General features: G+C 41.3%; 1 non-coding gene across 1 annotated transcript; it reads left to right on the top strand.

Moving 5' to 3' along the window:
• The first annotated feature begins 3,432 nt into the window (after positions 1-3,432).
• Positions 3,433-3,593, top strand: LOC116085561. The gene has a single exon (XR_004116644.1). It is a non-coding gene; the product is annotated as a U1 spliceosomal RNA (small nuclear RNA).
• Positions 3,594-10,729: the final 7,136 nt, after the last annotated feature.

The following is a 10,729-nucleotide window of genomic DNA, read 5'->3' as shown; positions in this document are numbered from 1 at the left end:
ATGAACCAGATTCTTACCCTCACCTAATGTCTGTGCCACCCTCCAAGCAGAGCCATTGTTCATTGAGACAGTTGGTGATAGACCATCTTCACGGATACACACACCATTTCAGATAGACGTCTTGATACACACACCATTTGTTAAATGACTGTAACCTGTTCTCTGTAGACTGAGAATGAAGACAATCACTCTAGTCAAATAGCTTTGACCATAGCAGGAAAGGCACAGCAGAACTGTCAACCCTTAGCTTAGCTACTAGGGAGGTAAAATTCTTTGGTGATGTGAGGGGCATTGAAGTACAGTCTTATTACAATGAGCTCCAATGTCTAAAAATTGTTCTTATTTTGGGCTTGTACCACAGTAAGAGCCAAGATTTTAAATTCTACTAAAAACAAAACAAACAAACAAACAAATAAACAAAAACACTTCATATATTTATGTTCATTAAAAAAAACTAGTAGTGATATATTATTTTAAAATATACAGCTAATATGTTTGGAGTTATTTAAAATTTATATTGAGAAAAGTGTATGTATTTTCAGTGTTGCTGCAGACAAGTATATACATAAGACTGTTTTAATTGATTGTTTTATATCAAGCAACTTTTATACTTCTCATTTTATTGTTATAATATTTTATAAATTTTAATGAATGTGACAAAATTTTAAAAAAGGTATTGCAGGTATTGAAGAGGGTCTCTGAGAAGAATTGGGGTACAAAAGGGAGAGAAGATTGTGAGGTAATTAAAATGTTTTTATTTATTTATTTATTTATTTATTTATTTATTTATTTATTTTTGGTTTTTCGAGGCAGGGTTTCTCTGTGTAGCTTGGCTGTCCTGAAACTTACTCTGTAGACCAGGCTGGCCTCGAACTTAGAAATCTGCCTGCCTCTGCCTCCCAAGTGCTGGAATTAAAGGTGTGCACCACCACTGCCCAGCAAAATATGTTTTTAAATGTTAAAAAATTCAGATAAACTAAAATTATGTATCTTTTCTCATCACAATTCAATAAAACCTAAATCAATTTTTAAAAAAATCCTTTCCTCCCTCCTTGCTTCTTGGTCATGATGTTTGTGCAGGAATAGAAACCTTGACTAAGACAACTCATTACTGAGCATACCAGAAATACCTACACACCTGTATTTATCACTACATTATTCATAATAGCCAATTTACATATCAGATGGTGACTGATAAAGAAAAAAACAGTAGATATTTTTCAGCCACAAAACAAGGGCAATTATAAAATTTTAAGGAAAATAAATAGAACTGTGGATCATCATTGTAAGCAAAAGTATCAGACTCAAAAGGGAAAATATCATGTTCTTTTCCCTTATAAGTGAAACTTAAATAATAATGAAGACGGTTATTTAAGAAGAATGCAACTATATCTTTTACTCACCAGTTGTAATTGTCATCTCCAAGGCATACTGCTGAGTAAACTCACCTTTTCTAATTCTTTATAAACTCTGGCTGACTGGTTCAACTCAACTGATCTGACCCAAACTTCTCTCCAAGCCAACTGATTCAAATTGGCTTCTCTCAGCTTCTTACTGAAGTGCTCAGCCTCAAATTATCTCTAGCAATCTGACCTAATCTTCTGGCTCCTTCTTAGTTTCTGGTTCACTCTATCCTCACCTAAAATCTGTCTCTGTAAAACTGCCTCCTCCCTTTCTCTACAGATGGTTGGATAGATTAAAATAGATAGATAGGTAGATAGATAGGTAGATAGATAGATAGATAGATAGATAGATAGATAGATAGATAGATAGATAGATAGATAGATGATAGATAGATCTCTTCAGTTACCTTTCTTTCTTGTCCTTGTGAGAGTTGGCCATATGCTATCTCTAACTCTCCTGCTAAATCTTTCTCTGATTCCATACTTTGTCTGCCCCTCAATTAGACACTTTCAAATATGCCTACTTGCTTCTACAAACCAACTTTACCTTTACTGTTAGGGATTAAAGGTGTGTACTAGGAGTGTATCTGATTTCCAGCTAAATCATACTATAATCCAGGGCATGTCTGCATTCCAGACAGATCACATAGAAAGTCTTTGGATATAATCCCTTGACAGAGCAGCCATGTTGCTAGGTTAAAATTCCTCTACAAAGATAAGGAAAGAAGGACCAAGAAAGGGTAATAGGGCTGGGGATATATCTCAGCTGGAAGGGTGCTTCATCCAGCATGCATAAAGCCTTGGGTTCAATCTCTAGCATGTATAAAACCAGGCATGATGATGCAAGAACTCAAGAGTCATAAGCAAGAATATCAGAAGTTGAAGGTCATACTCAGTTGCATAGTAAGTTCAAGGCCAGTAAGTTCAAGGCCAGCCTGGGCTATATGCATATTAAAACATAAAGTGAAAAAAAAATAGAGTGAATATGATCAAAGTGTATTATACACATGTATGGAAATAGCATAATCAAATTCATAGTTGAATGTTACTGACATGTATTAACAAAAAATGAATAGAAATTTTATTTAAAGTTGTTAAAATTTACTTTTCACCAGTCAGGCATGGTAGAACAGACCTGTAACCCCAGCTACTTGGAAGGCTGAAGCAGGATTGCAACCAAAAAGCCTACACAGTAAGCTAAGGATGCTAGGGACAAGACTTGGCAATAGAGGCACTTGTTAGTTATGTACAAGGCCTTGAGTTTGATCCCCAGCACTGAAAGGAAATGTGTGTGTGTGTGTGTGTGTGTGTGTGTGTGTGTGTGTGTGTACACAATAAAAAAAGATCAACAATTGGTCAGGCTGGAGAGATGGCTCAGTTGTTAAGAGCACTGACTGCTCTTCCAGAGGTCCTGAGTTCAATTCCCAGCAACCACATGGTGGCTCACAATCACCTGTAATGAGATCTGACGCCCTCTTCTGGTGTGTCTGAAGACAGCGGCAGCGTACTTATTTATGATAATAAATAAATCTTTTTTTAAGAAAAAGTTTTAGCAGGGCGGTGGTGGTGCACGCCTTTAATCCCAGCACTTGGGAGGCAGCGGCAGGCAGATTTCTGAGTTCCAGGTCAGCCTGGTCTACAGAGTGAGTTCCAGGACAGCCAGAGATATACAGAGAAACTATGTCTCAAAAAACAAGCAAACAAAAACACCCAAACTAGGAATTGGTATCTTCTAACTTAGATATATATTGATTTTAATTTTAATATATTGAAATTAATTTTCATTTTCTTAAACTAAATTCTGAATAATCTTTCTCTGTATAAAAGTCACTCTTGGGCTAGTGAGATGGCTCAGCAGTTAAGAGTACTGACTAATCTTCTGAGGTCCTGAGTTCAAATCCCAGCAACCACATGGTAGCTCACAACCATCCGTGATGAGATCTGACGCCTTCTTCTGGTGTGTCTGAAGACAGCTATAGTGTACTTAGATATAATAATAAATAAATCTTAAAAAATGAAAGTCACTCTCATACTTACAAAGCAGAGGAGAAATCATAACCTCAAAGGTGGTTTCTGCAGGACGAAGCTTACCCATTATACTCCAGATCTGCTGACCCCTGCAATGTCCCCAAATGTGGGAAACTCAATTGCATTAGTGGTTGTGGGGGATTTCATTCACGTTTTCACCTTGGTGGGGAGGGAGCAAAAAAGTCACTCAAGAAAAAAGAAAAAGGCCACGAGATGAATTAGCAGGTACAGACTTTTTACTGTCAAACCCTGCAAGCCCCAGAACCAGAAGAGAACTGATTCCCACAAGTTGTCCTCTGATCTCCACATGTTCTCCATGGCATGCACACACCTTTATAAAATAAAAAAATAAACATCACAGGAAAATGAATAAAAGAAAGGAAACTGCCTGGTAGTGACAGCTTTGGCACTGTGTTACCAAAGCTGTTTTGAGAGTGCCAGCCAATCCTATTGAACCTTGGGGGGCAAATCATGGTGCATGGAACCCTCTAGAACAGAGAAAGAAACCAACTTGTATCTATTTATCTGAAGGAGTGGCTAGTCTTTGAGGATATCTGTAGAAATACATGCTAAATTTGGGGTGTTGTCCCTCAAACAAACCAACAAAAAATCACCTTCCAGTCCTGGAAGCATCTCTGTCTTTACAATCCCTCCCAAATACATGCTATATAACCACATATATGCTATATTACCAAATACATGCTATATAGCCAAATACATGCTATATTACCAAATACATCCTATAGAGCCAAATACATGCTATATAACCAAATACATGCTATATAACCCTGAGGTGTTTCTCCCCGGGCGGGTTCTTCACAAATGAAGTACTCACCCAATTGACTTCAGGCTTCAGTTTTCTAGTTTAATCCAGTCCTCTTTGGATCTCCGACCTGCTTCCCAACTGTTTACACTGGCTCTGGCCTGGTACTCACAGCCGCAGGGCACAATTTTTGGCATTTTCCCCGCAGGCTCCACCCACCTGAACTACAGACAGCCTTCCAAGGAAGAGCCTTGGACCTCAGAGCTGGGAAGAGTATTTGGAAATCATTTGGGCTTACTTAAGTGCTCAGGCTTCGAAGACTTCCCAATGACCATCTAACATCTCCTGAACTTTGTGTTCAACGTCCTCTGCCGAAAATGGGGGGAGGGGTTGCTTTTCTTGGGGGAGGTGCTGTTTTCTTGGTTTTTAGAGATAGGATTTCTCTCTTGTAACTCTGGCTGTCCCAGAACTCACTATGTAGACCAGCCTGGCCTCGAACTCAGAGATCTACCTGTCTCTGCCTCCTGGCTAAAAGGAAGGTTTTTAACAGAAAATAAATGAGGTACACTAAACATGCAAGCAAAAACACTCAGACACATAAATAGATAAATCTTTAAAGGAAAAAAATGGACTTGGAGACTAGTATCCGATAGTGCCATTTCCTGAGACTAGGAAAACGAAAAGATGTATCTTTTGATTAGGTTGGCAAATTCAGTTTGGGCTATAAGAAGGCGGAGATGCACCTGGGATACCAGTGAGCATGCCCAGCATGACTAGATGAAAGAGGACAAGCCTAACCTCTGTGAGCCAGACTGGTGTGATGGAGGGTCAGCAGCACACACAAGTTTAAGAGTGGAAGAATTGGTCCAGGATAACATGGCCAGTGAGAGGGGGGAAAGCCAGACGATCTTAGTTCCCCGGAGTACTGAAAAAAAGAACAGAAAGAAAAACTGCCAGAGATCACTAAAATGAAAAAAAAAAAATGGTGTTACATTTGTTTTGTTTGTTTGTGTGTGGGGGTCAATGTTGGGGGAATGGGTGTGTAAGTGTGAGTGCCGTGGTGTGTAAGGGGGGATGTCAGACAACTTGTCTTCTCCTTCTACTGGGAACCTGACCCTGAGAGTCCCGCTCAACTCAGCAAGCACACAGCTGTGACTTTGCCAGAGAGTGTGAAGACAGTCTTGGGACTTCCGTTCTATCTGAAGAAAGTGTTGACCTTGTGGATCAAGAGGGGAAGGATAAAAACCATCCTGAGGGGCTGGAGCGATGGCTGAGCAGTTAAGAGCACTGACTGCTCTTCCAGAGGTCCTGAGATCACATCCCAGCAACCACATGGTGGCTCACAACCATCTGGAATGAGATCTGATGCCCTCTTCTGGTGTGTCTGAAGACGTGACAGTGTACTCACATACATAAAATTAGTAAATTAAAAAAAAAAAATCGCCGGGCGGTGGTGGCACATACCTTTAATCCCAGCACTGGGAGGCAGAGGCAGGTGGATTTCTGAGTTCAAGGCCAGCCTGGTCTACAGAGTGAGTTCCAGGACAGCCAAGGCTACACAGAGAAACCCTGTCTCGAAAAAAAAAAAAAAAATCCTGAAATACAAATGACATATGATGAAACATCTCAGCATGGCAAGAACATTAACAAGAAGAACCCAGATGGTGTAAAACGGCTGTGCGTGAAGGAAAATGGTTTCTCCTACAGGCTGCGCGCTTTGCCACTTTCTACGTGAAAATGAAGATGGAGGTGGAGTCTCAGCCCCAGAGACTTGCCTGTAAAGCGGTGTCAATCATATCTTCTGGAGAAAGAGCAGCACTGGAAACGGCAGCCTATCTTATAACCGCTCAGCCTGTCTTACTACCGCTCAGCCTGTCTTACTACCGCTCAGCCTGTCTTATGACCGCTCAGCCTGTCTTATGACCGCTCAGCCTGTCTTATTACCGTTCAGCCTGTCTTATTACCGCTCAGCTGACACCCCTTCTGAGATAGAAAGTTCTGTTTCCATGGACATGTTTCTCAAATAACCAGTCATGACTTGTGTGTTTGCGTGTGATGGTTTAATGTAGGGTATCTCTTATATAGCCCTGGCTATCCTGAAACTTGCTATGTACAGCACACTGTCCTCAAACTCACAGGGATCTGCTTGCCTTATGACTAATTTTTTTAAATAATGTTTTTCTTTCCTTTTCTTTCTTTCTTTTTTTTTTTTTTTTTTTTTTTTTTTTTTTTTTGGTTTTTCGAGACAGGGTTTCTCTGTGTAGCCCTGGCTGTCCTGGAACTCACTCTGTAGACCAGGCTGGCCTCGAACTCAGAAATCCACCTGCCTCTGCCTCCCAAGTGCTGGGATTAAAGGCTTAGGCCACCACCGCCCGGCTTTCCTTTTCTTTTTAAGATTTATTTATTTTATTGATATGAGCACACTGTCACTGTCTTCAAACACTCCAGAAGAGGGCATCAGATCCTCATTACAGAGAGTTTTGAGCCACCACATGGTTTCTGGGAATTTAACACAGGACCTCTGAAAGAGCAGTTAGTGCTTTTAACTGCTGAGCCATCTCTCCTACCCTTCTTTTTTAAGATTATAATATACTCATGTTATTTCTCCCTTCCCTTCTTTCCAACCCTCCTGTGTACCTCCCACCTTAATCTCTTTCAAATCCATGGTTTCTTTTTCTTTAATTCTTGTTACCACACACACACACACACACACACACACAAGTACAACCTATATAATGTTACTTGTATGTGTATAATAATTTGATAGCTGATCACTTAGTATTACATAGCCAATTGGTGTGCTCTTCCTGGGGAAGGAGTCTCCCACTCTCTACCCTTCTTCGCAGCAGAAACTCTTTGTCTGGGGCTGAGGCCTAGAGAGACTTTCCCTTCCACATTGGCATTTCTGTTGGGATTGTTTAGGTTTGGTTTAGGCAGCCATATTGGAGAAACTTCTCTGGTACCGTTTCTCTGACATTTCTAGGAGACCCCCATCGCTTAGTAACCTTGAAGTCCCTCTAGCTCTTCCGGCTTTGCTCCTCTTCTGTTGATACTTGAGCCACAGGTGTAGAAGTTGTATAGTTGTCGTATCAGCTGGGCTGGGTGCCACAGATCTTCATTTTGATAAGCTGTGGTTTTCTGCAATGGTCTTGGTTGCAAGAAGTTTCTTTGATGGGGGAGGAGGGCGGTCGTAAAATTTTAAAAATAAATTTTATATAAAATAATCGGCTGTGTGTGTCAATTTTAATTGACTCACTGTTTGGTCCTTACTGTTTGCTGTACACATATTTCCAAGGTATAGAACAGTATTCCAGACTCACACAAAACTAGGCATAAATTACAAGTTTTGAGTTTTGGTGGGTTTTTTTGTTGTTTGTTTGTTTGAGACAGGGTCTCTCTGTGTAGCCCTGGCTGTTCTGGAACTCACTATGTAGACCAGGCTGGCATCAAGCCCACAGAAATAGATCCTCATGCCTCTGCCTCCCAAGTGCTAGGATAAGAGTTATTGTGTATAGCCCTGACTGACCAGGGATTTTGTAGACCAAACTAGCCTTGAACTGAGAGATCTGCCTACCTCGGTCTTCAGAGTTCTGGGATTAAAGGAGCAAACCTGAAATTTAAATTTAAATTTAAATTTAAATTAAAAAGACCAACAATTTGAAAAACTGGGTGTGGTGGCGCGTGCACCTAGAGACAGAGGCGAAGGTGCATGTTTTATGATGCAAATTCAGGCCAAGGTTACTGTGTGCGGGACACTTTCTCCAAACAGCAGCAAATAAACAAAAGCAAACAAGCAACAAAACAAAACAACAAATCCCAGAAGCACTTGGTTTGTTTCCCACAATCCTGTCCTCAAACTGGTAACTTTGTTCAAAGAGGAAGTCTGGGCTTCCTGACACGTGCTGTTAATCTTAGCACGCAGGAGACAAAGGTATGTAAATCTTTTGGAGTTCAAGGCCAGCCAAGGATGTACAGTGAGACCTCATCCCAAAAGGGGGGGAGGAGGGAAGTATTGCAGGAAGTCAGGTTCAATCCTTAACCATCTTTTCCGAGTAACTCTTAGAAATAAAATGTCACCTTCCTTCTGATGGCATCTGGCTTCCTTACTAAAAAGGAAGCCCATGGAAGAGGAAAGCGACCCCGGAAAGTGGCAGAAAAGGGAGGACTTAGGGCCATCCCAAAGTCTCAAAGGTCTGCTTGGGTTGCATTTTGAGGGTGGGCAAAGATGGAACAGAAATAGATGAGGTGTCGTGATAAGCTCCTGGAAGGCAGGTGATGAAAGGCCTGAAATGTATCCATTCCAAAGGCGACAACCACAAGGCCTTAAAGAAGCTCTTTTCAAAGTTGTGGCTATGGTGGGGCACAGCCCACACAACAGGGGTAGAAAAATGAATGGGAAATGAGCCTTCAGCCGCTGTGGCTCCCGCAAAGTTTGATTATTATGCGAAGAGGAATGAGAGGCTATAGGAGATTACAGCATAGTGAGGATGAGAGCTGGTAAGCCGGTGGATGTGGAAGCTTCTTCCGGTCATCATGCCCCCCAAACCCATAGAGTCTCAATGGAGAAAGTTCTGCAGTGACTGTAACCACTGGTCCTCCGGGACTTTCCACAAACGGTGAGAAGCGCCAAGAAGAAAACCTCGGGACTGGTGAGATGGCTCAGCCGTTAAGAGCACCATCTGCTCTTCCAGAGGTCCTGAGTTCAATTCCCAGCAACTACACGGTGGCTCACAACCATGTGGAATGAGATCTGACACCCTCTTCTGGGGTGTCTGAAGACAGCGACAGAGTACTCATTACATAAAATAAATAACTCCTTTTTTAGAAGGAGGAGGAGGAGGAAACCTCAACCTGGCACCTGCTGACTTCTGCAGTTAACACACAAGCCCCAAAGCCAGCAGGATGAGCCCCAGGCACTTCATTAGAGGAAATGAAAGCACTTAAAGAAACTGGGCCAAGAGGTTCATTATGATGGTAATTTTGGGAAGCAGACAAACTCAAGGAAGGAGACTAGAAGAAGGATTTAAAACAAAAAGTTGAACAGGGTGCTCCTGAATGCTCACTACGCAGAGCAGCTGGCTTTGGCATAGCACTGGTCTAGAGTGATCAAGACCGGGGTCAATCTTTAAGCCCATAAAAATAAAAATAAAGAAATGAAAAACTTCTCGGCACTGATGAGGAAAAGATCCAAGTGAAAAGATCAACTTATGGAAATCAAGATGTGCGACTCGTTCTCTCCTAAGATTTAAAATGGGTGAAATTATTTGTATTTATCAAGAACAAGAGGGCTGAGAATGTCTGATGTGACATTTCAGAAGAAGACATTTTCATGTGTGTCACACACTGCCGTGTAAGGTGGAATTTTACAAAAAGAGCATTTTCTCTTTTGCATGAGAAATTAAGTGCATGAAAAAAAAAAAAACTGAGGGAGTTCAAAAAATCTGAACCAACCAGCATTTTTCCTAAACAGGTAAAAAGGGAGTGCTCACAACCTCGAGTATTTTTATTGACCAAACATTATGGGATTATGAGGACATTATAGGATTAACTAGAGTATAGTTCTGTCTGCTATTTCTTGGAGCCTTTTGGGCTTGATTAATTGTCTGGATGTATGTAAAACTATTCAAATTGAGTTTACCGAAAGTAACTTTATAGTCACCATCTGGCTAAACAGCATGCCGTATTTATTATTATTATTCATTTTGTTTTTCGAGATTATACCATAGTTACATTGTTTCTCTCTTGAAACCCTTCCATATACCCCTCCTTGCTCTTTTTTCATTAATTGTTCCTTGCACACACGTTTGATGTATTCCTAAATACATCAGTAAAGCCTGCTCCGTTACTTGTACATACATTTGCCGGCTGAACGCCTAGTATTGGATAACCCCACTGCGGTGCTTTTTCCTAGCAAACAGTACGGTCACTCTAATGAAACGGACTGCTGTTGCGCAAGAAGTCCCAGCTATCTAAGTATTTATGTGCGTGAAGTACACACTGTGGTGCTGTGGGAGGAAGGCAGGACCAGACAAGCCTGGCTCTGAAGGCCTACTATGGCTGCACTGTCCATCAACTCAGCCAACATCTCCGGTAATTTGGTCATTCACTTCAGAAGCAGGGGGGAGGAAAGTAAGCCACGTGAATCGAGTAAGACTCTCCGTGGTTTAATGAAGATGTTGGCGGATTCAGTAACAGGAACCTGGCAAATGCAGACTGAAACATGGAGGATTCATGCTCCATCACTTCTGCACCTTCTCTATAAACACAAAAGCATTTTCAAAACGTTCCATGTATTTACTCTTTAAATGCATCTTTTCGCTGGGCAGTGGTGGCACACACAAGCCTGGTCTACAGAGTGAGTTCCAGAACAGCCAGGGTTACACAGAGAAACCCTGTCTTGAAAAACAAACAAACAAATAAACCCATCTTTTCTATACTCTTTGGCAATTCCATATATGTATGGAATGCTTCATAGTCTTACCTTACCCTTCCCAAGCCCTCCAACACAGCCCTCCTCAGACAATGCTCCATGTTC

The sequence above is a fragment of the Mastomys coucha genome, unplaced genomic scaffold (assembly GCF_008632895.1).
Source record: "Mastomys coucha isolate ucsf_1 unplaced genomic scaffold, UCSF_Mcou_1 pScaffold9, whole genome shotgun sequence".
In the NCBI taxonomy this organism is placed as follows: domain Eukaryota; kingdom Metazoa; phylum Chordata; class Mammalia; order Rodentia; family Muridae; genus Mastomys; species Mastomys coucha.
The sequence above is the reverse complement of the archived record's forward strand: the minus strand, read 5'-3'. Positions and strand labels throughout refer to the sequence as shown.